At 46.3% G+C, this 27,410-nt stretch overlaps 1 protein-coding gene across 1 annotated transcript in view; it reads left to right on the plus strand.

Annotated features, from left to right (window-relative positions):
- The window catches only part of LOC144769233 (small COPII coat GTPase SAR1B-like), a 382,034-nt gene that overhangs the window by 105,613 nt on the left and 249,011 nt on the right, over positions 1 to 27,410 (plus strand). Inside the window, exon 2 of the mRNA XM_078653274.1 lies at positions 12,892 to 12,972. The gene's annotated coding sequence lies outside the window, so the exon portion shown is untranslated. The remainder of the gene's footprint in view (positions 1 to 12,891; positions 12,973 to 27,410) is intronic.

Raw genomic sequence — 27,410 nt, forward strand, 5'->3', positions numbered from 1 at the left:
TTAGTCTGAAAAGCGATATTGTACTGTATACTCAGCATGCCTGTCATGAAATAGTAGCGGAGAGTAGCTTTTGTAAACAAACACAACCGTATGTAGTATGGAACCTTCCTCCTCGTGTGCTTAGAACCATTTTGTTATTAAGGCTGAATTTGCTTCCGCTAACAATTATCACTGGAACCTGGGAAGGATTACCTAGTTACGAGAGACTTTGTGATCTTTGTGGGAATTATATGCAGAATCTAAATCATGTTAATTGTTCGTCCTCTCCTACAGCTATTGCGACGTAAAAAAATTAATTTTGCTCCACCTTCGGAAATAGTCTGTTCAAAAATGTTTTAAAAATGTTTTAAAACAATTTTTTATTATTTTCTAGATTTGCTTGTATGTTGTACCTCTATATTAATTGTACTTGACTCTGCTTTTGTGAAATAGGGCATTTTAGGTCATAAGATTTTGCACAGTATAAATAGATTACTGTATTGGTATTGATCCGTAAAGTTGAACGTACTGTATAAATAGAAGTACTGTGTTAGTGTTGTATTGTTAAACATTTTTTCACTATTTCTTTGTTTAATTATTACGCTTGGACAATTTCCTGTATTAGCTAAGAATCGGAATTTGCCAAGTAGTGTGACAGTAAGTTCCAATTCTATTAAGGACACGGAGGCGAGGATTATGCATTATTCTCTCTTCGCTTCATTTAACATTCCAAACACAGCAGCCAGAAAGATAAACAATTTTTCAATAACAAAGAACACTCCTACTCCCTACAACCAGGGAGACAAGTTAGTCCATAGTCCTTCCACCATTTCCAGCACTCCTAGTATTTAGACCCATGTTTGTCTTTCCTCTTTCTCTTTCTTCGCGCGAGTCACGCTCAATCATCACTAGTCCTGTTTCGACCCATCATTTCCTGATCAGGAAATGAAGAACTCAAAGAACCTGTAAAATGTCACCAGAATGATCGTATAGCACTAAGCTTAAATGTACAATCTTCACTAACTATTAAGAGAAAACCACTAAAAGTGATTACTTACCACAGTACGGGTGGGTTCGCACTATCGTGCTCCAGGTGGGATAATCCTCGCCTCCGTGTCCTTAATAGAATTGGAACTTACCGTCATACTGCTTGGCAAATTACGATTCTATGTCAGGACTGGAGGCTTCAGATTATGCTAGTTTAAAGCTTACTTACCACCAACTGAGCCACATCCACCACTGGTTTAAAGTAAAACCTTTTAAACGTAGAGTCCAAAGACCAATCTGCTGCTCGCATCAAATCCTCTAGGCACGCTCCCAACGCAAACGCCTTTAGAGGCCATGGATCCTCTAGTGGAATGAGCACCAAACTGTCTTGTATCAATGCCCGCTTCATGCATGACCCAGGCACCCATCTTGCAATTGAAGGAGAAGACACAGCCTTTTGCGGTTTCCTGAGTGCTATGAAAAGTTGTTTTCGGAGGACGAAATTCTAGGGTCAAGTCTTCATAAGTTTTGAGACAATCCACCACAAACAACTTCGGAGTATCCCAAAAAGCTGGGTATCCGAAACTCTCCTACAGGAGATCAAACATAGCAGCATAGCCAATTTCGCGGATAATTCCTTCAAAGAAAAGTATTTATTAGGCTGCCAAGATAAAAAGAGGTTCAAAACTAAATTAACATCCCAAAGGGTCGAATACCGAGGCTCCGGAGGTAAAGACAACCGGATACCACGTAAGAGTCTACAGACCAAAGGATGCTCCCCAATTGGCTTCCCATTGAGCGGGGAATGGCCCGTAGAAATCGCCGAACGAACTGCATTAATTGAGCGGTACGCCAGTCCATCAGACGCCAACTCCGCCAGAAAATTCAAGACGTGAACAACGTCCGCGACCACGGGATCCAAGTCCCTTTGCACACACCAACGAAGCCACCGTGTCGAAGCGGATCTATAACGTTTCGTGGTGCTGTCTACCCAAGCCTTTGATAAGGGGGTCGCAGCCGGTTCCAAAAGGCCTGGCAGCGACCAACGCTGCCGGAAAGCCGCCACTCCATGAGACGGAGCTGTCCCTGCGTGATCAGATGGTGAGACATCCCGTCCGGGTTCAGAAGCAGGCGAGGATACCGGGGTAGTAGGATTGGAAAATCCCAAGAAAGCTCCAGAAGAATCGGAAACCAAACTTGAGACCTCCAATAAGGTGTTACCATGATCACTTTCACCCTTTGCCGACGAATTTGAGCTGCCGCTCTTGTGATCATTGAAAAGGGGGGGAACGCATACCCTACTTCCTTGGTCCAATCCTGGAGGAAGGCATCCGTGGCCACTGCCATCGGATCCGGTCTCCAACTGAAGAACCGGGGAACCTGATTGTCCAAGCGGGAGGCAAAGAGGTCCACTGAGAATGGGCCCCACAGAGACTGAATCCACAGAAAAATCTGGGGGTCCAATTTCCATTGACTGGAATCGTACAAGTTGCGTGAATGCCAGTCCGCGATCTGATTGGTCTGCCCCGGAAGGTTTTCCGCTATGACTGAAATGTGGTGATCCAGACAGAAAGTACAGAAATCCTTTGCCAAGTTCGCCAGAGCCCGCTACGGGAGCCTCCCAAATGATTGACATACCGGACCGCAGAAACGTTGTCCATCTTCAGAAGGACACAGGATTGTACTCTGTCTCTGGTCCAATATCGGACCGCAAAGGACCCCGCTAAGAGTTCTAGACAATGGATGTGGAGACTCTGCTCGTCTGCAAACCACACTCCTCCGGTGGAAAAATCCCTGCATCGAGCGCCCCAGCCAGAGCGACTAGCGTCGGACTCTATGACCAGGTCTGGAATCGAGCCAAAAATCGCCCGCCCGTTCCAGGCCTCCATGTGGGACAACCACCACGTTATCTCCTCTCTGGCTTCCTCCGAGAGGGGAACCATATGGTCGTAAGATCTCCTTCTTCTCAGATGAAACGCCTTAAGGCGTTGGAGCGCCCGGTAATGTAGAGGTCCCGGGAAGATCGCTTGAATTGAAGAGGAAAGAAGGCCCACCACTCGGGCCAGGTGACGTAGAGAAATGTGGGATTTTGAAATCGTTTGGGGCAACTCGTGATGAATCTTTACCATTTTCCGAGACGGAAGACTTAGATTCGCTTGGACAGAGTCTATCACAAAGCAAAGAAAGGTTATCGTCTGAGAAGGCTGCAGGACCGATTTGGCCTCGTTGATCACAAACCCCAGACCTCTGCTGGAGTTGGGAGGAAAGAATTCGAGGACACTGCGCCATGAGCAGTAGATCGTCCAAATAAACGATCATCCGGGTGCCCAGAGTGTGGAGGAACTCCACTGCTGGGTGAAGCACCTTGGTGAAACACCATGGTGCTGAAGACAGACCGAACCGAAGGGCTGTGAATGCGAACACCAAGTCCTTCCAACAGAACTGCAAAAACCGACGATGCAGCGGATGGATAGGCAATACCAGATAGGCATCTTTCAAGTCGAGGCGGACCATCCAGTCGGCTGGTAGGAGAATGTTGCTGAGGAGGTGGATCCCCTCCATTTTGAAATGACGATACACCAACCAGCTGTTGAAGTCCCTGAGGTTGACAACAGGACGTCGGCCAACGTCGGCCTTGTCTACCAAAAAAATATTGCTTAGGAAACCATGGGTATGAAACATTGATCGGCAAATGGCCCCTTTGCGGAGCAGCTCGGAAACCTCTTCGTCGATCAACTGAGAATCGCGGGCGCTGAAAGAAATCAGGCGAGGAAGAGTCTCTTGTCGAGGGTCCCCGTGGAACTCTATATGAAAGCCCTGAATGGTCTGTAAAACCCATGCATCTGAAGTTATGTCTGGCCAAGCGCCCCAAAATTCCGCTAGTCGCCCCCCCAATGCGCACATGAGTCGCTGATAGAACACTTACCGTTTGAATTTCCGCCAGAGTTGGTCTGAAGCCTCTGCGTCCCCGGAATCTTCGTCCTTGCGTTGGGTAGAAATTATTGTAGGTTGCGGAAGTATTATAATGTCTGCGTCCAGAGCCTTGTCCCCTGCTTGAGGGTTGTTGGAATCCACGGCCGGGAGAGCGGCCCCTGCCTTGCCCAGCCCCACGGAAAACCCACTGAATAAAGACCTTTTTGATACTGGACTGGGCTTTGTCCAGTGAAGTGAAAGTTGCGACTAATTTTCCCAGCTCTTTAATAAAGGGGTAGCCGAAAAGGCCTCCCTACGCCACAGCTCCTGCCTCCGAGGAGGCCAGATCCCCTAGTTTGGGATCTAATTTAATCAAAAGAGACATCCGACGCTCGGTGGACAGAGCGCAATTCGCGTTGCCCATAAAAATAATAGCCCGTTGGGTCCAATTAGAGAGGACTTCGGGGGAAATGGGAGACCATGAGACTTTCGCCTCCTCGGCCATGTCAAGTATTTTAGTCATTGGCCCAATGGCATCGAGTAACTTATCTTGACAGGATCGCCAGGACCTGTCAATACCCTTCCTGGGATCCTTCATGAACTTTGCCATGAATGTGGCCATTTTAGGGTCTAGCTCCGGTGTAAACGCATTCTTATTCTCCAAAGAGGGTCTGGGGCTTTCTGCGGGCAGACAGCCTCGAGCCTCCTTCTTCAAGGGCTTCCGGAGCCTACTAGCCAGAAACCTGGCCACCTTATCGCTAGGAACCCAAGCCGCCGAATGAGGGTGCATGATCTCATCGGGGTTGAGCATGTCAGAATCCTCCTGCGCTGTAGCGGCGGAGGTTGACGGAGTCGCTGACGGAAGTCGGTATCACCCTGTGTGCCATCATCGTCCGTCACGGGGGAAGGAGGTTCCAGGGGTTCTTGCGGGACGTCCGCCGGGGGAGCTGGGGGAACGGAGGGTGCCCTCGGCGCAATAAAAGTGGACTTAAGGCGCACAAAAGCCTCCACGCCCACCCCTTCATGGCACTGTGTTTTTGTAGAGGGTTCTCCCCAGGCTGTTGGCCAGAATCCGCAGAGGGATCCGTCCGCCCCACTGCAAGTTTTGCACATTCCTGGACAATTTTTTTCTGAGAGTCGCTGCTCCATTGGACCAACGACCTCATTGACAACCCTATAAATTGAGGTGTCCACCGCCTCAAAGAACTCATCGTCCCAGGGCAAATAACCCTGCACCTCCTCCTCATAATATTCAGAGTGACCCTGCATAATTTGACAAAATAACACCACTGAAGGTAATGCCCAAATGGCTTCACAAGAAATTGTAGACTAACCACAAACTCTGTGTCACACTAAAATCACCCACAAGCCATGAGTCACACTAGAAAGTGCTGAGCACAGAAATTAGAGAGAGAGAGGGCTAAAAAACCCCACCAAGATTAGGCAGGCTGCTTGGCTGCACAAAGTGTCTGGTAACCCAAAGGATTACAATAAGGGCAGCATGTACCCCCAACGCGCACGGCCCTCAACAGAACTGAATCTGCCTCCCAGTGGGCGTTCCACGAGATGTGTGAGATATGGCAGGCGCGTTCGCGCGCGAACAAAATCAGCGGGACTTGTGCAAGCTACGACACTAAGCTGAGTGCGTCAATCAAGCGGGTGAATCGCTTTGAAATACGGACCCCCGCCGGGGAGTACAAATAGCAGGGAAATACAACCAGATGGAATCGGGCGTCACGGTGAGGCAGGCAGGGACAGGCTCACACTCCTTACTCACACCGCGAGACTCCACTGTAAGGAGTGACGCCGCAAGAGCAACGAGAGGACTGAGTCCCTCTAGCGGTCGGATCAAGCACCGCACCAGCAGGGGGCCAGCCGCGTGAGGAGCGGAATAAACGCTCCCGCGGCAGGGAATCTGAAAAGCTAAAATACACAATGACCACACAAAAAACACCTCCAATAGTACAACAGAGCCCCAGATAGAAAAAAGAGCAATAGAGCACTTATCTGGCTGTCGAAGCAGCGAAGAAAGAAGAAGAGGAAAGACAAACATGGGACTAAATACTAGGAGTGCTGGAAATGGTGGAAGGACTATGGACTAACTTGCCTCCCTGGTTGTAGGGAGTTGTAGTTTTCTTTGTTACTGAGAAATCGTTCAGGCTGCTGTATTTGGAATGTTAAATAAAGCGAAGAGAGAATAATGAATAATCTGAAGCCTCCGGTCCTGACATAGAATTGCCTTGTGATGTTTGATTGAGTCAGCTGCAGACTTGCACTTTATCTGTCCGTGGGGCATTTTATCAAAGTAAAGTATGTTTGCATGCTGATTGACATTTTCATGTAAGTCCGTATGTTTTATAATGTGTGAATTGTTTTTCATAGAACTTTGTGTACATGTTATGTGGATCTCTTTGAGTTCCAAATCATAATAACATTTTGACTTTGCACACAGTTACACTTTAATGAATGATGGCATAGAAATTATGTCTGTTAACTAATCTCATAACTGTGCTTTGATACCGAAGTGAGTTGTGTTCTTGAGGGGCAATATATGTTCTATTTGTCTGTTCATACCACAGTTCTTGACTGCAGCACTGTGTTTCAGACTATCGATGTCAAACATGGGGTTCCTAGACATAATGTTTCTCCGGGCTAAACAGTGCAGCTAAGAAATTTGTTCCTATCACACTGTTTACAACCTTGCATAAAACAACACTGTTCTTTGTGCTTTATATTCTTTACTTAGTGCGTTGTAATGGTTTGCTAAAACTGCAGTTTTTTCCCTTAGTTTTTTGTGCTTGTACTCTTTTTGTTATGTCTATTTGTATAGCGCACTAATCACCCATGAGGGTATGCAGGCACTTGAACAGGTGTGTAGATGAGGGTCTGCTCAGAGTAATTTAAAGAGCCAGGTCTTCAGCTTCTGCAGAACTCAAGCAGTGATGAGGAGGCTCGATGTGTTGTGGGGGGCTGTTCCATGTTTTTGGTTTGATATATGAGAATAAACAACCTCCTGATCTGCTCTTGTGAATGCAGGGGGTGTGTGCGAGTGAGGCTGAGTGTAGGTGTCTGTTGGGCAGTTGTTGGGGTATGCTGGGCCAGTGTCATGAAAGGCTTTGTATGTGAGCGTGAGGAGATTGAATTGGCTGCATTTGTGAATGGAGGCCGATGTCGCTCTCTGAGGTGGGGTGAGATGTGTGTTTGGTGTGAGAGGTCGAGTATGAGTCTTGCGGCAGCATTCTGCATGATTTGGAGTCTGTCTAAGAGCTTCTCAAAGATTCCGACATAGAGTGCCTTGCTGCAGTCATGGCTGCTAGTGACGATTGCTTGTGTGACGGCACGTCAGGTGCTCTGTGACAGCTACTTGGAGATTTTTCGGAGCATACATAGGATGTGAAAGCAGGCAGCACTCACTGTGTTTACTTGCGCTGTTATATTGAGCTTATCGTCCAGAATGATCCCCAGATTCCTGGCCTGGTTGGTGGGTGTTGTTGTTGGTCCTAGCTCCGTTGTCCACCAGATGGTGTCCCAAGGGAATGTCTGGTTTCTGAAGACCATTACTTCTAACTTGTTGGAGTTGAGCTTCAGGTAGTTGATACCCATCCATTTTCCTACAATGGTCATGCAGTTGGTGAAATTGGTTCTGGCGGTGGTTGTTTATCAGAGATAGGATGAGTTGTGTGTCTTCAGAGATGATCTTGATGCACCAGGATTGTATTATTTTGGTGAGTGTTGTCATATAGTAATTGAACAGGGAGATCACAGGGGGACTCCACAGATTAGGTTCTTGGCCTCTGATGTGAAAGGTGGCATTCTGACTCTTTGAGTTCTTCCTGTGAGGAAGGAACAGATACATGTGAGTGCAGGTCATTGGTTGCCAATCTCAGGAAGTCTTCTGATAAGTGTTTTGTGGTATATTGTGTCGAATGCCACGGAGAGATGAAACAGGATGATTGCCGTTGTTTCGTCTGAGTCCAGGATGGTTCGGATGTTATAGGTGGCTGCGACAAGTGCTGTGGTTTTTTCAGAATTCTGATCGACTGTTGTTCAGTCGGTGGTGTAGTTTGAAGTGGGTCGCAAGTTGCTTGTTGATGGCCTTCTCTATTACTTTGACTGGATGGGGGAGCAGGGAGATCAATCAGAAGTTGCTCAGTTGGTTCAGGTCGGCCAATGGCTTCTTGAGGACGGTGTTGACGTCGCATGCTTCCAGTCTTCCAGGAATGTTGCAGATGTGATGGAGGTGTTGAAGATGCCAGTGAGAGTAGTGCTGATTGGTGATGTTCCCACGTTGTAAACGTGTTGGGGACATGGATCGAATGGGGCCCCTGAGTGGATGGTCCGCATGATCAACAATGTGTTGTCTTTGGTGAGGGTTTTCCATCCGGTCAGGTGGCCGTATTGGTTTGTGATGGGCAAGTTGATGCTGGGGTTGCGTTGGTGTGCGAACATGCTGTAGATGTTCTTAATATTTCAGTGTAAGATGTTTGACAGGTTGTTTCAGAGGGTGATGTTGACCGAGGCCGAGGGTGTGGTGAAGTCTTTGATGAATGAGAAGATCTCTTTGCATCGGTTGGAGCTCCCTTCAATGTGCTCAGCTAGCACCCTTTTCTTAGTGTCTCTTCGTTGCTGGTGGTAGCATCTTAGTGCACCTTTGTAGGTGGTTTTGTGACTGGCCCTCTGTTTTCTCTCTGACGAATGAGAAGATCTCTTTGCAGCTTTTGGAGCTCCCTTCGATGTGCTCAGCTAGCACTCTTTTCTTAGTGTCTCTCAGTTGCTGGTGGTAGCATCTGAATGCACATTTGTAGGTGGTTCTATTAGTGGTTTTGTGGCTGGCTCTCTGTTTTATCTCTAGCTGTTTACAGTGTCTTTTGGCATGTCAAAGAACCTGTCTGTACCAGTTGACCTGCTTGTTGAATTTTCTTTGCTTGTTGGGTTTGAGAAAGTCTGCACAATTCTTGACGCAGTATTTGAAGTTGGTGATGTCCTCTTTGAGGTCATCCATGGGGTTGGGTTGATCAGTGCTGAGGGTGTTGAACCAGACTGTTTCTGAGATTTTGCCCAGCTACAGCTTGGCAGGCTGATGCTGGTGGATGCATTGACTTACAGTGTGTTGATTTGGAAGTTAATGATGGCGGGGTCAGTCCATGTGAGTGGCGAAGTGACTTTATATTTGATGCTGTTGCTGGTGGTGAAGGTGGGGCCAGTGTGTGCCAGCAATGTGTGTTGGTCCTGTGATAAGCTTGGTAAGTCTAATGTTGTTCAGGCTTTCGAGGAGTGCTGTGGAGCAGGGTCGGTTATGTTTTCCAGGTGGAAGTTGAGGTCAGCAGGGAGTACGTAGCCTCTAGAGTTCACGGTGAGGGGGACAATGAAGTAGGTGATGAGTCTGGTGAATGTGTCTTGCAGTCTGGATGAGTGGTAGGCAAGGGTTCTATTTTGGGTGAAATTCTCTGAGAGTTGCAGCTTGAAGTGCAGTTGTGCCAAGAATGGAGTGGCATTCTACATGGATGTTGAGCAATTGATATAGTCCTTGGAGATGATTGCGAGTCCTTTTCCTGTCTTGTGAGGGCAGTCCTGTCATACAATCTTGTAACTCACTGAGATTGCCACAGCGATGTTGGGTTCCGATGTGGGTTGAACCAAGTTTCCAAGAGGAAGAGGAGGTTTGATGTGTTGCTGCTCAGCAGGTCCCAAATTTTGCTTGTGTATTTGCTGAGAGATTGTGTGTTCAGTAGCATCTGAGTGACTGTTGGTGTGCTGGTTTGCTGTGGCGTGTGGTGTAGGATGGGGGTGTTTCTGGCATTGCGGGTGTAGGAGAGTAGGGTCTGCTTTCCTATGGTCACACCATTTTTTTGCTTTTTGCTTCACTGGTTTTTGACTTAGATGTGGCTGTGGGCCTGCTAATCAGACCCACAGCCCTGCTGTTCTCTCTCTAAATTCACACCATGTACTTTAGGTACATTACCAATTGGGAATTGGGTCATCTTATGAGCCCCTGTACAGTGTACTATTGGTACCCAGGGCATAGGTGCATCCAAGGCCTAACAGGGGCTGCAGCATATATTTTGCCACCCCAGTCTAACCATCCAAAAAGACACAACTGGCTGATCACTCAGCTGGGGCAAGGTCGTGTAATCACCCCTTGCTTAGGTATAGTATTCCTATATCTAACCTTATATCTAGACACATATACACCTATAAGTCACTCCTATGGCAGGCCTTAACAATCCTGGAGGCAGAGTGCTTGGTTTTATGTGAGATGAGGCTCTAGCATGAGCAGAGCCTGTCTGCAGCTTTCGGAACCATGTCCTTATAGCTGTTCTAGGATATTGCTATACCATATACTCTTAAGTGCATTATGAACCTCGCGGTTAAATGCTAACTTTGGTTTGGCTTTATCAAAACATGTCGTGTAAGGTGTCATACGCTTTGGAATACTACCCCCTCGCCAGTTCTGGCGACAGGGGGTAGCATTCCACCCTTCTAGAGGGAGAAGACATGTTGTTCCTTCTAATCTCGGTTAAAGTTAACCAGACCCTCAGCATCACAAAATGGATGCTGCTGCCACAGACACAAGTCTGACCTCCTGCTGCTGGGAGTCCTTCCAGTGAGGGAGGCTTGGACAATAGGTTTCCTGTATTGGGAGGTGCTAGCACCACCCCAGACAGGCCATAGTGTATTGGGTCAGGGAGGGCTGAATGAAATGAGACACTGCCTGGGGCACACAAGGTGTCCCGTGCATAGTCCAGTTCAAACCGGTGCTGGGGCACTCCAGCCCCAGCTCTGGCGCGAAACTGGACAAAGGGAAAGGGGTGTAACCACCCCCTTCCTGAGTCCCACCCATAGGAGGGACCTAGCAGGTAATCCAGCCCCTAAATTTGGTATATAGGTAGGAGCTGAGTCCCAAGACTTTAGATTTATCCTGACTGAAACTTGAAATGAAACTCTGGACCTTTGACATTCTACTTGAAGATAGAAGACTGAAGAATCTCCCTTGTGGTCAAGGAGTGACCACCCTGCACAAGCAGGCACCATCAAGCGATCAACGGTTTGCTTTGTCGACGCTCCCGCCGGAGCCCGAGCGCAGAGCCTGACAAGACCTGGACTTAAAGACTTCCAACAGCCCGATCCACAGTCACATCAGAGCTGAGACCCGTGGAGGCGACGAGAGACGTGAGACCGGCCATCTTGGAAAGCCAGCGAATTGCTTTCCGTGCAACTTCTGAGGCACCCTCGAAGTTGTACATTGGGGATTGAGAAGCCCCAGCCCCGAGAACCAACTGCACCGAAGATCAGCCCTCCACACTCCACGAGTTCTGTGTGGGGCCCTTCTGCATTTTCCTGCTCAACGCGTCTGTCCGGTCACTTGCCCATTGGCTAGTGGCCTCTGTGACGATGAAACCTTGAATCTAAACTACTGGTCTGGTTGCTCCAGACTGGCCCCTGCTCCCCTGAAAAGGAGCAGCCCTTTAGACCTTGCTGGTCTGATTAAGAAGCCATCTTCCTTTTCTGCGTGGGTTGCCTTTGCCAAGGCTTGTTGACTCCAATCCGGAAGCCGACACCGCCAACAGCGAGATCCTTTGTGGGACAATATGTGCCCAGCTCCTGGTCATCATCTACACCTCCTGGTCCACGTGGCTGCAGAGACAAGCTTCACGACATCACCTGATCGCATCCGACATCGCCTGGTTCCTTCCTGGTTCCACTCCTGGTCACTGGCTAGTGACCCAGACTCTGTCCCCTCTGCTTTCAGGTACTCTTCATCCTCGATCCGCCCTTGGATCCACCCGGACACTTCTCTCCTGGTCGCCTGCAGCATCTTTCTCCAAGACTCCATAGGAATCAGCGACGAAACCCGACACACTTTGACACCTATGCACCCGCTTCCTGTGGGTGAGGTAACGTGAGTATTTCGGTACTCCTGTGGGTATTGACTATCCTAGTGTCCTAGTTTCAAGTAGCTTTTCCCTAGTCCAGCTGCAAGTGTCCTAAAAGAACTAGTTTCCTATTCTTTCGTTCCCATTCTAACTCTATGGTAACTTGCGTGTGTGTAAAGACACTGCACACGCATCCCGTGGGCCTCCTGCTCCCTATCCTTTGGTAAGACAGCCTAGCCCCAGCGATTCTCCAGGCCCTAGGCCTATTCTTTGTTCGTGACGTGGTTCTTATACCACTATTTTAGTATATGGTTCGAAGTGCCCCTAGGGCATTACTGTATTTTGTGCAACTTATTGTATGATATTTAAGTCTCTTGTTATGTGCTTTGTCCTCTGACCCCATAAACAGTTCAGAGGGGTTGTTTAGAAATAAATACATATATATTTTATATATATCCTGTGTGGTGTCCTTTCATTTGGTATTAAAGGGCTTGCATATGGTAAAACAGCTGGCTTCACATGCCCTCTTGAGTTTAGCCTAAGACTGCTTTGTCCATGCTACCACTAGGATATGTGGTCTATAAGGTTGACTTTACAACCATCACCATAAGGGTTGTTTGGACTGGTACAAGGTGCTCACTAGAATAGTGAACATTATATACCAGGCCAACTTCTAACAGCGGGTGCTTTTGTGCGGTGTGTGGGTTAGTGACTGCAGGAGAACTGGCAGTGGGTGCAGGTGAAGGCTCCTACCAGGATGTGTGATGCTGAGCAGCAGCACAAGGGAGCCGCATCCTGGTTCTAGCGACCGGAGGAGTGCAACAGAGTATCACTGGAGTGTGAGCGGACCAGCGTTTCTGGCTCTGGGTGCGGTCCAGGCACAAACAGGCTTGCAATTGGGGCATCTTAAGTGTGCCACCTGAACACACCAGCATGTCCGCTGCGCATCTACTTTGCATTTGCCATTAAGTAGGTCCTGGGAGGGGGAAGGAGTGCAGTAACGTCACTTCTTGTGCAGGTGGATGATAAAGACTTTTTTTTGCATTGTGCATCTTTGAGTTCATTACTTTTTTACAGGTAGTTAAAGAATTGTATCACTAACTGCTTCTTCCTATTGTTCTTTGTCATACTCTTTCAGGTTTCACGCTGGGCAGGCCCCCGAAATCTAAGACAGTAGATCAAAGGCTACCTCAAATGAGATACTGGATCTCCGGCACAGGTACGTTGCAGCTTAAAGTAAGATTACAAGCTAACAGGTCTTCATAGATTGACTTCTTGAAGTATCCAAGGTGCGGGCACTTAGGTTATCCCGGCTCCCTGCACGCAGCTCTGCTACACCACCTTGAAGTAATTTTTATTTGCCTGAAGCAATTTTAATCGTCTGTTCTTAATTTTACATTGGGGGTCTATGTAGGGCGGGGGTCTCTAGTTTTTACATTTTACATTTGCCACCGTCCTCTGGTCCACCGCAGCTCTTTGTGCTCTTTGATGCAAAGAGGTAGCTGGCAGTTCCAGGATGCTGTTTTCTTGCACTTCCTGCACCACCATTTTTGACAGTTAGCAGTCTAGCCTTTCAGGTAATCAGACCTCCTTCAGCCGTGCACCTACTTAAGTCCGTGGTGACACGGACGCGCTGGTGATCCCGGCCCCCCGCATGCAGCTCTGCTACACCACTTGAAGTAATTTTTAATCGCCTGAAGCAATTTTAATCGCCTGTTCTTAATTTTACTTTGTGGCCTATGTTGGGCGGGGTCTCTAGTTTTTAGATTTTAAATGCGCCATCTCCCTTTGGTCTGCCGCAGCTCCATGCAATGCAGCGTTGTGATTAGCATTGTGGTTTGACGCTCAGCCAGGGAAAGGTGGCCCGGGCATGTTCTCCATGCAGGCTGTAATGCAGCCTGCTTGGAAACAGGGAAAGCGCCATGACTGTTTGGCCGGTCCCAGAGGGCCGACCAACAGTCATGTGCACTTAGGAGTGGGAAAACCACTCATCCCCTTCCCTGCTCCGAGAGCAGAGCAGCACCGCCCACCCACCCGCAAAGCAGCACGGAAACATAAAATGATAATAACTCAATGTTATTATCATTTTATATTCCTTTATTTGCACTGCTTAAAAGCAGTGGGGCGACGCTCCTCCGCAATAGCGGAGGAGCCGCCACTGAAAGGGACCTTTCTGTGTCATCATTACAAATGGGCCGATGGGCCAGTTGAGGAGCCATTTAAAAACACTCCTGAGCTTTTTAGAGTGGCCACTCTAAAATATGTGAACTTCAGTGCTAGGTAATTGCTGAAACATTGCATTGAGATTTGGGACTTGATCTTGGACTCTAAGCCGGATCTGGCATTTGTTACTGAAACTTGACTTAAAGCTTCCACATTATCAGCTATCCCAACAGCTGTACCTATAGGTTATACGTTATTGAATTGTGAATTGTGAAGGAAGGGGGTATTGCTGTTATTTTGAAAGAATCCCTCACTTGCACGGTGAAATTCTCTAAACATTTAGGGGCCTATTATGATTGCGGTTTTTCCGCATCCTCCGGGCCGGCGGAAGCCACCGCCGGCCCGGAAGATGCGGAAAAACCGCAGCTGACTCACCAAAGACCCACCGCCACATTAGGATGGCTGGTGGGTCCTGGTTTCCGTCCGCAGCTTTTCCGCCGCGGTTGGCTTACAACCGCGGCGGAAAAGCTCTAATATGGTGGCGGTGTCTCTCAGACACCGTCCGCCATATTAGGAAGGGCTTTAAAAAATGCTTTTCCACGGCGGGTTTTCCGCCGTGGAAAAGCATGTGTAACTTCACTGCGGGGGGCCGTTGCGGGCCCCCTAGTTGAAGGGGGGGTGGGGGGTGCACATGGGGGGTACCTATGGTACCCCCCTGCATTTGTATGCAGAAATCGGCAGGCACCGCACGGTGCCTGCCGCTTTCTGCATACAAATGCAATGTGTGCATTTTTACCATTGCGGCGGATGCAGCTTGAAGCCGCACCCGCCGCAATGGTAAAAATAGAGGATGTGACCGCCAGGGTGGCGGTCACATCCTAATTGCACAGGAGGGAACTCCGCAGGCAATGCGGAGGTTCCCTCCTGCTCTATGGTGGCGGACGGACTCAGGTCCGTCCGCCTTCATAATCGGCCCCAAAGTATGAAAATGATCTAATCATTGGATATTTTAATCTCCATTTAATCTTCATTGTGAAATGGAAGATGTGACATGCAGGCAATTGGAGAACGATGTGAGTATTCTCCAAATGAAACAATGGATTAGTGGCCCAATCATGAAGCAGGCCATACTGTAGATCTTCTTGTTTTCAACATCAAAACTATTAAAATCCAGGACATGGTGTCATTATGTTGGACCGATCATTTTTTTATTCCATTTTGTAGTCACGATCCCTAATGATACATTCCAGCCAGCTGACCCCCACACTAGTACAAAGAGACCTTGGAGGTGTGTAAATGAGGATATATTTTCCAAGTATTTCTCCCTCCTCTCAACTGAGATGGAAATACCTTTAGCTAAACAGATTGAAAATCTAAATGCGGCGCTGGCAAACTCATTGGATAAATGGGCACCTTTAAAAGCTAATACATTTGATAAAAGCCAACCTCCCGAAAAATGGTATCCTGACAAACTGAAACTAGCGAAAAAGGAAATGCAAGGGCCTTGAACAAAAGTGGAGGCTTTTTAGAAACAGAACAGATCACTGAAAATATAAAGAAGAAATGAAACAATATCATAAAGCTCTGAGGAGAGGCAAGAAAGACTATTTTATCAGAAGAATTGAGGAAAATAGCAGCTCCTCAAAAACAATGTTTAAAATAGTGAAAGAGCTTGCGCAGCCAACCTGCCTATCTTAATCTTTTCCCCCCACTTAGCTGCTTTGTGAGGTAATTGGAAATTATTTCACAGATAACATTGGAAAAATACATATCAGTCCTGCTAGGCCCAAACATCTTTAGAGAAATCCCCTTGGTTCACTATGAGCCCCCATCCCAAAGCTCTCTCCCATTTGGGGGCTTTTGAATATTCTACGGAAAAACAGGTCCTCAAATTGGTGTTGGAGGTTAAATCTGGCTCCCTTTCTGACCCCTGTCCACCTTTTATCTATTCTCGACTAGCTACCACACTATGCCCCTATTTTACACAAATGTTTAATCAGTCCTTTGCAGACGCTATCTACCCAGATGTCTAGAAGGAAGCGATACTTCTACCTCTTGCCAAAAACCTGGAATTGACACCTCCACTCTTTCTAATTATTGGCCCATATCTCTCCTCCCTTTTATGTAAAAATTTCTAGAAAACCTAGTGAACAGTCAACCAACCATTTTTTAGAAAACAATAATCTACTGGATCCTTCACAGAACGGCTTTCGGAACAATAATAGCACTCAGTCTACGTTGTTAGCTGTGTTAGATGACATTAGGCTAGTAGTTGGTCAGGGCAAGTCCGCTACCATGATCCTACTAGACCTTTCTGTGTCTTTCGACACTGTGTCTCATAGACTACTGATTAACAAACTTTTGACATCGGCATACATTCCAAAGATTTCCAATGGCTAGGCTCATTTTCAAAAAAGATGTTGTATACAGTTCAGCTGGGCTCTTTCAGATCCAATTCCCATAAATCAAAATGCGGAGTCCCACAGGGCTCCTCACTAAACCCTACTCTTTTTAATGTCTACGGGGCATCTTTGGCCACAATTGTAAAGAAATGGGGTTTCAAAGTATGTTCATAAGTGGAAAATACCCATTTGATTCAGTAGGAGAGAACCAAGAGGAAAAATGTGGCAAATTACATATGCGCCTAACAGAAGTGGCAGACTGAATGACCAATCCTTGTCTAAAGTTATATGCAGACAAAGCTGGGATCCTGCTATTCGTTGGGGCCCATCAGATGTGGGATGCCTCTTGGTGGCCAGATTCTCTTAGTGACTTGCCTCTCCCTAAGAAATCTGTGAAAAATCTGGGGTTCATCATCAATGATTCTTGAATAACATATTAATTCTACTTGCTGCAGATGTTTTAAGAAGGCTGTTTAAATGGATCCCAATAGCCTGGCGAAGGACCTTGGTCCAGGCTTTGATTACCAGTTGTTTGGACTATGGTAGCAACCACCTTGTGGGCATGGTAGACTACCGTTTTTTAAGATTGCAGGTAATCTAAAATACTGCAGCTAAATTAATCAGTAATATGGACAGGTTTAGCTCTGCCTCGCCGAGCCTAGCATCTTTGCACTGGCTACCAATGCAAACAATTTTTTTTTAAACAGGCTTCAAACTTTTATGCCATGCTCACAAGGCCTTGTACAACTCTGGCTTGGAAATTTTACTGACCAGAGTTGAATTTTATAAACCTTCTCATGACTTAAGATCCCGAAATGTGGCCTTAGCCAAAACTGTTAGAACAAGGAAAGCCAGAACAGGCAGACGTTCATTTTCACATCTGACTGCAGTCCACTGGAATGCCTCCCCTTGGACCTCCACCTCACAATTGATCATTTTCAGTTTAGAAAGAGGTTGAAAACCTGGCTGCTTTCAATATTATTCCCTCCTGTACTGATCTTTTTTGTGGGGTTCTTTCAGCCGAAACGCTAGGAGACACTCAGAGCAGTGATATCTCCTAGGGGGATGATTGTTGTGCTTTATAAATAAATAAATAAGAAATAGGTCGGGTTTGGATACTGGCTGCGTCCAAGATGGTTGACCTACCTTGCAAGGCTTCCATAGATTTCACCTACGGCTGCTTGTTCCACAAGAGTTAGAGCACAGACGGGAAAGCATCTCAAGGGGATGCCTATGCCTATAGCCTTCGTAATGCCCCCCTCCACCCATCGAGGTGGAGCAACCGATAGGACTGCGCTAGGGTAATCTGTATGGCAGCTAATGAGCCAGTAAGGGGACATTTGCTGGGCTAAATTTGCTGGGGCATGTACGGTGAGCGATGAAGTGGTCAAGAAGCAGGGGTGCCTGCTAATGCTCAGTCAGGCCTGGAAAACACTGTAAGGATCACGTATACCTGATCGTAGAACTGACACAAGCGGCTTTGGTCAGAAGTGACCCAAAGTTTAAAGAACTTAAAGAAGACAGGGTTGAGAATAGTAGGGCTGACAACCAAGGAGTCTGGAGAAAACCCTCAGAAGTAGGTCTAAAGAAGGGTTGGATTGGTAAAGGGGGCACTCGAGCAATAGGCCGGTATCTGAGTTGCAGCTGTGTGCCGCTTTTCTGGGCAGCGTGGGGGCTGATTTGACTGTGTCTGCATTGTTCAGATGCCGTCAGTGGCCCAGTGGGGGCCTGAGCAGCTTTACAGGAGGAAGATGGTTCTCTATTACATCCCTTTTCCCAAGGGGGCGGAGGTGCCATTTCCAGTCTCTCGCTGGGCCGGCCCATTAATGTATGCAGATTGAGCAGGCGGCCTGAACCAAAGTGGCCTCACTTATTATATTCAGGTGTGGTTCACCAGTGTAAACTAATACTTGCACAAAGAGTACTGGCAACATTTGCTTTTTTTTACCTCAGTGAAGTTAAGAAAATATGCCTCTTTTAGACAACTCCCCCATCTTTTCATAATACTTAAAACACTGAAGCAGTGTTTTGCGAAAAGGCAAAATCCACAAATGTGGGCCACTTCTTTTAGGGTGCCTGGGCCTATTTTTCCATCCTAATACAACCCTGCTATAGATGTGGAAGAGAAGACTCAAAGCTAATTAAGAGAGGCTGCTGTCACGTTGAATCTGTGCCTAGAAGTCCTGGCTGACAAAATGGAAGACATAATAAGGGCTGCCAATGTCTGGTTTTTAGAATTTCCAGAGTGCCCCTCGAGGAAAGGATCCATCCGTGAAGTAATTCAGAGGTTCCTGGAGGGGGTGGGGGTTATCCCAGTGGACCCTCCCTCCCAGATTGTGGTGCGTAAAAAGTACATACTACTTGATGGTCAACGCATCATGAGAACAATAACTGTGGAACTGGGCTGCTCTGTGAAAAAGGAGCATAGTGATATAACCATCGACAGTGTGAAAATGATTCTCACTGATTACAAAGTGTTGGAAAGTAGGATCTGGTTCTTATCGTTACCCCCACTTTTTGCTAAATGTGATACTGTTTTTGACTAGTCTAATTGGGATCCTGATAATCAGGACCCCAGTCTATCTTTTTCCCTATACTGTTATGTCATGTACTTTGGTACACTACAGATTGGATACTGGGGTACCCTTGTCAGTCCCCAGTATATGGTACCCATGTACCCAGGGCATAGGTACCCCAGAGGCCTCCCATGGGCTGAAGCATGTATTATGCCACCCATGAGAGGCTATGCAAAATGGAACTACAGGTCTGCCATTGCAGACTGTGTAAACTGGTGCAAGCACAACTTACTTTAGATATAGGTTTCCTATATCTAAGGGTCACTACACTTAAAAACTATGTCACCCCTCTAGCAGGCTTTGACAATCCTGAAGGCAGGGTGCTTGGTTCTAAGTGAGAGGGTGCCACTGCATGAGTAGGACACCCCTGCAGCCTACGGAGTCCATTCTCCTGGGTTGTTAGTTCAGCCGCCATTTACGACATATAGAGTGACATTATGCGACTGCGTGATGACCAACTCGAACTTCATCAACGCACCTGAAGCACCTGACTTCGGTGGGCATTCATCTACCAAGCCCCTGGTCACTCCTGAGTGATCCAAACTATGTCCCTCTGTTTTCAGGTACTCTTCGACAAGAATCCACCTTTGGATTCCAACAGACACTTTTCCTCTGTCCAGCAGTGGCTCTTCTTCGAAATCCTCCATTGAGATCGACAGCAGTTTCCGACGCCACTTCAGACCTATGCACCCGACTCCTCTGGGATAGGTAACTGGTACAACGGTATCCACGGGTGGGGTGATACTCCAACCTCCTAACTTACAGGGGTTTCTTTGAAGTCCACTGGGAAGGGTCCTTAATCATTAAACTTCAACTGCGACGTCCCCACAGAATTGTACAGAGTACGCGGTCGTGTTCCCACACTGCACCCGTCCTCCGTGGGGTCCCTATTTACTCACCTGGGGTGGTTCCTTGGGGTCCTAACGATTCTATGTCCTCTAGACACTGTCTTGACTCGAGTCATGGTTCTTATACCACTATTTTAGTATAAGTCTGGTCTCCCCCAGGAACCCACTGTGTATTAGTGTTATTTACTATTGTTTCTGTGCTACAGTATTGTGTGCTTTGTGATTACCTTCGCGTAGAAGATACTGTGTCGTACTAGGGAGTGTATATTAATAAATACATATTTTTATAACTACTGTGTGGTTTCCTTTTCATTTAATCAATACTAAAAGTTTGAATTCTGGTAACATGAGCTGCTTTACATTCCTTCAAGACTAAGCCTGAAGACTGCTCTCCACAGCTACCACTTGGATAGCTTTCCAAGGTTATCTTTGACCTCTTAAATCACTATAAGAGTTGTTTGGACTGGTGCAGGGTGCCCACTTGAAGTAGTGGACAGCATATACCAGGCCAACTTCCCACCCAAAGAAAGACCAAGCAACTGCAATAGACGGAGAAAGAACTCATTACAATGTAAACGTGCCTATCTCTGAGGCACCCAGAAACTTTGAGAGCTTCAGTGAAGCCAATGCATCCAATTTGCACAAGTGAAAGAGGTAGAAGCCTTTTTAATCTCGAAACAGAATGGATACAATTTATGTTAGTATCACAACCGGGAAGGGGCATAGTTCTAGGTAGAATAAGCACTATGCGGCTCATTTATAAAAGCATTTTGAGTACATAAAACAGCTGAACAGGAATGTTCTTTTACATACTCTTACTCGCCTTTGTGAATCAGCCCAGAAATGTCCAGCTCTCAATTGCTAAAACTATAACGAGGATACAGTCCTTTTTGTTTGTTTTAGCTGTTTAAGAAGGGGAAACAACCTTTACTAGTTTCTTTACCTCACGGTACCTTGACCACATACCATTTACCATGCAGTGTAAGTTTATTTAAGGTTATTATATATAAACATTACCTACTGGTGGTCACCTTTAGGCAGTTATAGTTAGGGCCATGTTTCCATAGGAAAAGCGTTTTTTGACTTGCCTATGTCTTTAGTGCCATTTGAAGAATTTTCAGGAAATTTTCCCAAACAAGTGTACATGTGATTGTTGTTGTGCAAAGAAAGTTTTGGGGTGATCCATCAAGCGGTGGGCGAGAAAAAGGGGGGATCAAAAAAGTGTGTTTCCTATGTTAATTCCCATAGAATCTTAATACACGCCTGCAGCCCGAACCACTGGACGGAATTACACCAAATTTGGCAGAAAGCTAGCTTTTGGTGCACAGGTTGTGCTTTTTATTATTTGGTGTAAATCCGTTCTGTAGTTTGCAAGATTATAAAGGAAACCCAAATTTGTATACTAACGACCTTGAATAATTCGCGAATAATGATGCGCTCGTCCTGAGATCTGCAGAGCACTAATTGGCTGCTAAAACTTTAACCAGGGAGAGTTGGCAGCCATCCTTTGACATTGCTTTAGCCGAGTATCCCCCCAAAAAAAGAAAGTGGGAAAGTATGAAACTCCTGACCCCGTAAACTTGGTCCTGGAATCCCAGAGGGACCCCGCCAGGCCCAAACTGCATTTTTTTTAGTCTGTCATGAAATTGTGAAATTTACAGGAAAAAACATAAAAAGAAGTGGGGAGGGCACGGCACCCCCTCTCCTGAGGTTCTTTGAGCCACAGGGACCACCACCTTCCCGGGGCTTTATTTTAAATAATGAATGAAGAGGGCCAAATGGTCCTCCTCCATGGGCTCTAAAGAACCCCAGTGAACACCACGCCCCTGGGGCTTTAATTAATGAATGCAGGGGGGGCAGCATGGACCCCCCTCCTGGGCTAAAATTATTCAATAATATAGGGGGGTTGCCCAGACTACCCGTGCCCTGGGGACCCCCACATTCCAGGACCAAAAACATATTTTGAAGTGGGGGGCCGTGCACCAGTCCCAGACGGGTCGGGACCAGGGCCAGAAATGCTGCCCATTAACCCATTTAGCAATACCCAGTCAATACCATCCACATCCTCAAACTTATGGTACTTATGGATCTATATATTTCTCACTTTCATCTAATTTAACATTTCCAATACACTACCCTAATTCTCAGCCTATAGTTCGCTGAATATATCTTCTAGCCCAACCTTCTGACTCATCTCAAACATCTTTCTACTACTCTTTCCAATGCACTACCCTATCTCTCATCCTATACATCTATCAATATATCCTCTCCATCCACTCTCATTTATCCCAAACCCCATGCTACTACTATGATCCCCAAAATAACCCTTTCTAGACTCTCTCCTACTCTACCTCTCTTTGCATCATCTGACACCTTTTTTACTATACCGATCCTCTAAAACAAACCTTTCTAAACTCTTCCCTCTTACTCCTCCCCTCCAAAACTCCTTTTTACTCATCCAAAAGCCTCCTCCTACTGCTAAAAAAACAAAAAAACTTTCACTCTTATCCCTCCAATATTCAACTATACTAATTCACCACTAATCCTTTATGGGTTCCGGAGTGGCGTGGTACTCGCCAGAAAAGTGCTTCAACACCCATCAGGGGTAACAAGTGCTATATGAATGTAAACCTTTCTTCCCCTTTTATCCCTCCGCTATCCTTCTCACTTCAAATAACTAACTAATATCCACCACTGAAATGACTTCATATTTCACCATACTAATTTACCACTAATCCTTTATGGGCTTTCTGAATAGCGTGCGTCAACAACCCATCAGAGGTACCAAGCGCTATATAAATACAAACCTTTTTCCTCCTCTATCCTTCTGCTATCATTCCAAATCCAAATAACTGACTAACTTTTCCACCACTTAAAATGTACTTGCATGTTTCACTATACTAATTCAACACTAATCCTCTATGGGTCCCTTAGTAGCGTGCTACTCGCCGAAAAAGCGATTCGACGCCTCGTCCCTGCTGACTTCGTCGCGGCTCACGGATCGTACCTCCGGTACGCAAAGCATTTCACCATCACAAGCCCTGCTGACTTTGTCACAGCTAGTACCTTGAGGATCGTACCCCCTGTACGCAAAGCATTTCACCATCACGAGCCCTGCTGACTTTGTCGTGGCTCATACCTTGAGAATCGTACCTTCTGTACGCAAAGCATTTCACCATCACGAGCCCTGCTGACTTTGTTTCAGCTCGTACCTTGAGAATCGTACCGCCTGTGCGCAAAGCATTTCACCATCATAAGCCCTGCTAACTTCGTCGCAGCTCGCACCTTGAGAATCGTACCTCCTGTACGCAAAGCATTTCACCATCACGATCCCTGCTGACTTTGTCGCGGCTCGTACCTTGAGGATCGTACAGCCTGTACGCAAAGCATTTCACCATCACGAGCCCTGCTGACTTTGTCGCGGCTCGTACCTTGAGAATCGTACCTCCTGTACGCAAAGCATTTCACCATCACGAGTCCTGCTGACTTCGTGGCGGCTCGTACCTTGAGAATCGTACCTCCTGTACGCAAAGCATTTCACCATCACGAGCCCTGCTGACTTTGTCGCGGCTCGTACCTTGAGAATCGTACCGCCTGTGCGCAAAGCATTTCAGCATCATGAGCCCTGCTGACTTCGTCGCAGCTCGCACCTTGAGAATCGTACCTCCTGTACGCAAAGCATTTCACCATCACGAGCCCTGCTGACTTTGTCGCGGCTCATACCTTGAGGATCGTACCTCCTGTACGCAAAGCATTTCACCATCACGAGCCCTGCTGACTTTGTTGCGGCTCGTACCTTGAGAATCGTACCTCCTGTACGCAAAGCATTTCACCATCACGAGCCCTGCTGACTTTGTCGCGGCTCGTACCTTGAGAATCGTACCTCCTGTATGCAAAGCATTTCACCATCACGAGCCCTGCTGACTTCGTCTCGGCTCGTACCTTGAGAATCGTACCTCCTGTACGCAAAGCATTTCACCATCACGAGTCCTGCTGACTTCGTGGCGGCTCGTACCTTGAGAATCGTACCTCCTGTACGCAAAGCATTTCACCATCACGAGCCCTGCTGACTTTGTCGTGGCTCGTACCTGGAGAATCACACCCCTAATCTTGGACTGTGAGTATCCGAGTCGCCGGAGCTACTCGAACACAACCTGAACTGACCCCATCCCCCTCTTCAACCCCCAAACAGTCGCCCCAACCTTCCTACCTTATTGTGGATTTGCACTGTTATTGCTTGTGATAAATCAATATATATATAGGATACTATATTTTCATAGAAAACCGGTGTGGTGTCTGTTTGTAGTGTGGCAAAATATTACTGTACATGATCATAAATGCTTTACACTGGCCCTCGAGTTTCAGTCTGACTGCTTGGTGATACTACTAAGAGGATAGCCCCCTATCCTAACTAGAGGAGCCAGGTCCCGGCTGGGACAGAAGTACTCACCTCTGCCCACCAGAAACCGCCCAATCTAACAAATTACAATACAGTACAATACATACGGTCCCAGGTACCACCACCTCCCCGAGTCTGGCTCGTGCATAGCAACGGATGGGCCAACCGACCCCCCCCTCCTGGAGCCATATATGGCCATGGGAACCGCCATTCCCCAGGCCCGGCTACTGCTATGTCCTGGGGTGCCCAACCCCGGTACATAGCTGTTTGCTTTTGCCTGAAGCAAGCACTCCGCTCCCAGCAAGCGAGAGCTGACAAATGTGCTCCCGCTTGCTGGAAGCGGGGGTTTCATCTCTTCCCATACCCGCAGACATGCGAGAATGGAAAAAGCTTAAACTATTGTTCCTGCACGCAGTGAGCTGTATTTCTAGCATCTCCCTGCGTGCAGCAGCAGTGCTAGCTCCGGCACGATGTGGCGACCTGGCTGGGACCGCTGGGGCCTTGAGGCTCCCCTGTGGTCCCAGAGCACACTGGGTGCCCTAGGTAGGCTCCAGGGCACCCAGGGAAACATGGCTGGGCCCCGTGGGATGTGGTCCCCCTGGCAAAATCAGCCTGGGGAGGGGGGCCCCCATATAAATATGGCCAGGCCCTAGGAGTTAGGTTCGTAACGCTTAATGTAGAAACTACTCGTATTATAAGATCTATACTAGAATTAATGCTGCCAGACTTAACTCCAAAAGCTGAAAAATGTATCTCGTCCTGGCAACATGGCTTAATTTATGGACGAGATACCACGGTTCAAACTAACTTGGCTGTCATATTAATTGACTGCGCAGAACCACACATTCTGATCTATTGTCCCCTACCCCCCTGCTTATATTCCTTATATATGGAGCCATTCATTTGTCTACTTCAGGGCAATCCTGTAGTTGAACTGGTCCACACTACACAACTGTGAATTAAACTCAGTACAGACTTTAATAATGCTGCAAGAAACTGCACACTATTTTGGTATTTTAACAGGATATAAAATGAATGTGCAGACAACTGAAATCATATTGGTAAATTCTCAGACCTCTAACCAGGCTTATAAGGTGAATGCTTCATTATTCTATTGAGAGCAATCTAATTTGTAATGACTGTGATGAGTCCCAAAGTAAGCAAATGCCCTCAATCCATAGCAGCACTCATGCACTCACTCACAGCCACACTTAGAGACTTGCACGCCCACTCACAGACATATTCATAAACTGAGGCTAATCTGATTGGTTGTTGTATTAGTTTGGTCTCTTTTACAAAAAGAGGTGGATATGCTACAAAATGAGATGAGGCCTAGGCCTTTTCTTTCTCTTTTGTACCCACTGCTATGTTATTTTTTATTTACCAAGACTCCCATTCCGACGACGGGGAATGATACAAGCTATGGGAATCTATGAAAGTTCCAATACTGGAGTAAGTGTCTTTGTGTATATATGTGTACGCAGATATGCTCCTCTCCACGTCGATTTCCCACAAAAGATATCAGAATGTCGTCGAGTGGTCCAACAAAACAGGCAGCGCAACCAGATTGGTTAGCCCAAACCGTATTTATTCTATTTTGTTCTTCGCCATAGTGCAACAATAAAAGTATGGCGACACGTTTCGGCCAGTGCCTTCAACTGGTCAAAGAGTTCACAAAGTACTAACTGTTTAGGGAAGGGACATAGCCCTTACCCCACCACAAAAATACAAGTACCAGACTGCAAATGGCTGTTTTCAAAGTTCTACAGTTAATCACCATCTTGTTTGCACCGCAGAACCCCTGACTGCAATACATTTATGATACATTTAATTTGGTTCACATTTATACTAACATTATTAACTGTGATGTACCAATCTATGGATGGGCCCCTTCTTTCAACAATTTTGCTAATTTTATGGTAACGTGATTTTTCATTTATACAAAAGTTCTTTGAAATTTAAAATCTATAGTAAATGCCAGTGCAAAACTCATCACAACATGTCATCAATTGGTTAAGTCAAATGTTGACAACAGCTAATAGGGGAAAGCCGTCCTACATTATCTTCGGCTTTGGAAGCATTCTCTCCAGTAAAGTACTGTTCGGATTAGATAATGAAGGGAAATGACACACAATTAATCAAATCCACATTGTTGTTACCAAATACAGGATTCCCTCATAGTGTACTGTATATATAAATCCCCATATTATTGAGATTGTAAATTAAAACATCACTTGAAACACAAGTCTACAGATCAATTGCTTGTTGTATATATGTACAATTTAGCCAACACATACTGCGCATATTTTGTCCATCAATATTATGTCATTGACGTAATCCTGTATCCTTACTGTGTGTGTTCCCGAGTACTCATTCCATGGACCCATCATACTTGCATGGTAATTGCCACTTCATTAGAAAAACTTTATCTACGCATGTTTTTCTACTACAACTCTCATGAGTCAATCTTATTGCATTCAAAAAAATGCATAACCAATGTACAAAAAAAGCATGAAACAATTAGGCCAATTATAATGGAGACATAATGTGCAAGACATATTGCGGTCAGGGCATGCATTCTTCTGTGACCTATCTATCCTGAGTAAATGGTCAGAGTGCTAAGGCTATAGTGTCTAATGCGAAGAAATCCGGTAGCAGTTAAAATGTCATGTGCCTTCAAGTCATATTTATGGGAGACTGTGAGTCGGAATTTGAGCAATATCTTGAAGCTGTCTCACCCCATAAAGTGTTGAGAAAAAGTGCCCAATGTAAAGAAATCCAGCCTTCAGTTAAAGTGCCATGTTTATCCTCCATTCAGTCATTCATAGACGATTAAAGTTACATTTCCAGAAAAGCAAAATTCGAATTCATGATATGTAAATCTGTAAATGAAACAGGGCTAAGCACACAGACTTCATAACTTTCGTGTAGAGGCACCACAAACTCCATAACCATGGTCTTGGTAAAAAACTGCCTAATGCACTGAAATTCAGTTTACAGTTAAAGTATCATGTGCGTCCTCTATTAATTCATACATAGAAGTCTAAAATTCAGATTTCAACAAAATAACTTCTATTACATGATATCAAAAACTGTAAAAAGATCAGAGTTAAAAAAATACAGACTTCACAATGTTCATGATAAGGACATTAACGATTACATAACCATGCTCTTGGCGCGGGACAGGCAAACCAACAATGTAGGTGAATCCATGGTTCCAGTGAATCGGGGGTTGAATACTACATAGATGGATAATGCAAAGCCACTGG

This window comes from Lissotriton helveticus, chromosome 7, assembly GCF_964261635.1.
Source record: "Lissotriton helveticus chromosome 7, aLisHel1.1, whole genome shotgun sequence".
In the NCBI taxonomy this organism is placed as follows: domain Eukaryota; kingdom Metazoa; phylum Chordata; class Amphibia; order Caudata; family Salamandridae; genus Lissotriton; species Lissotriton helveticus.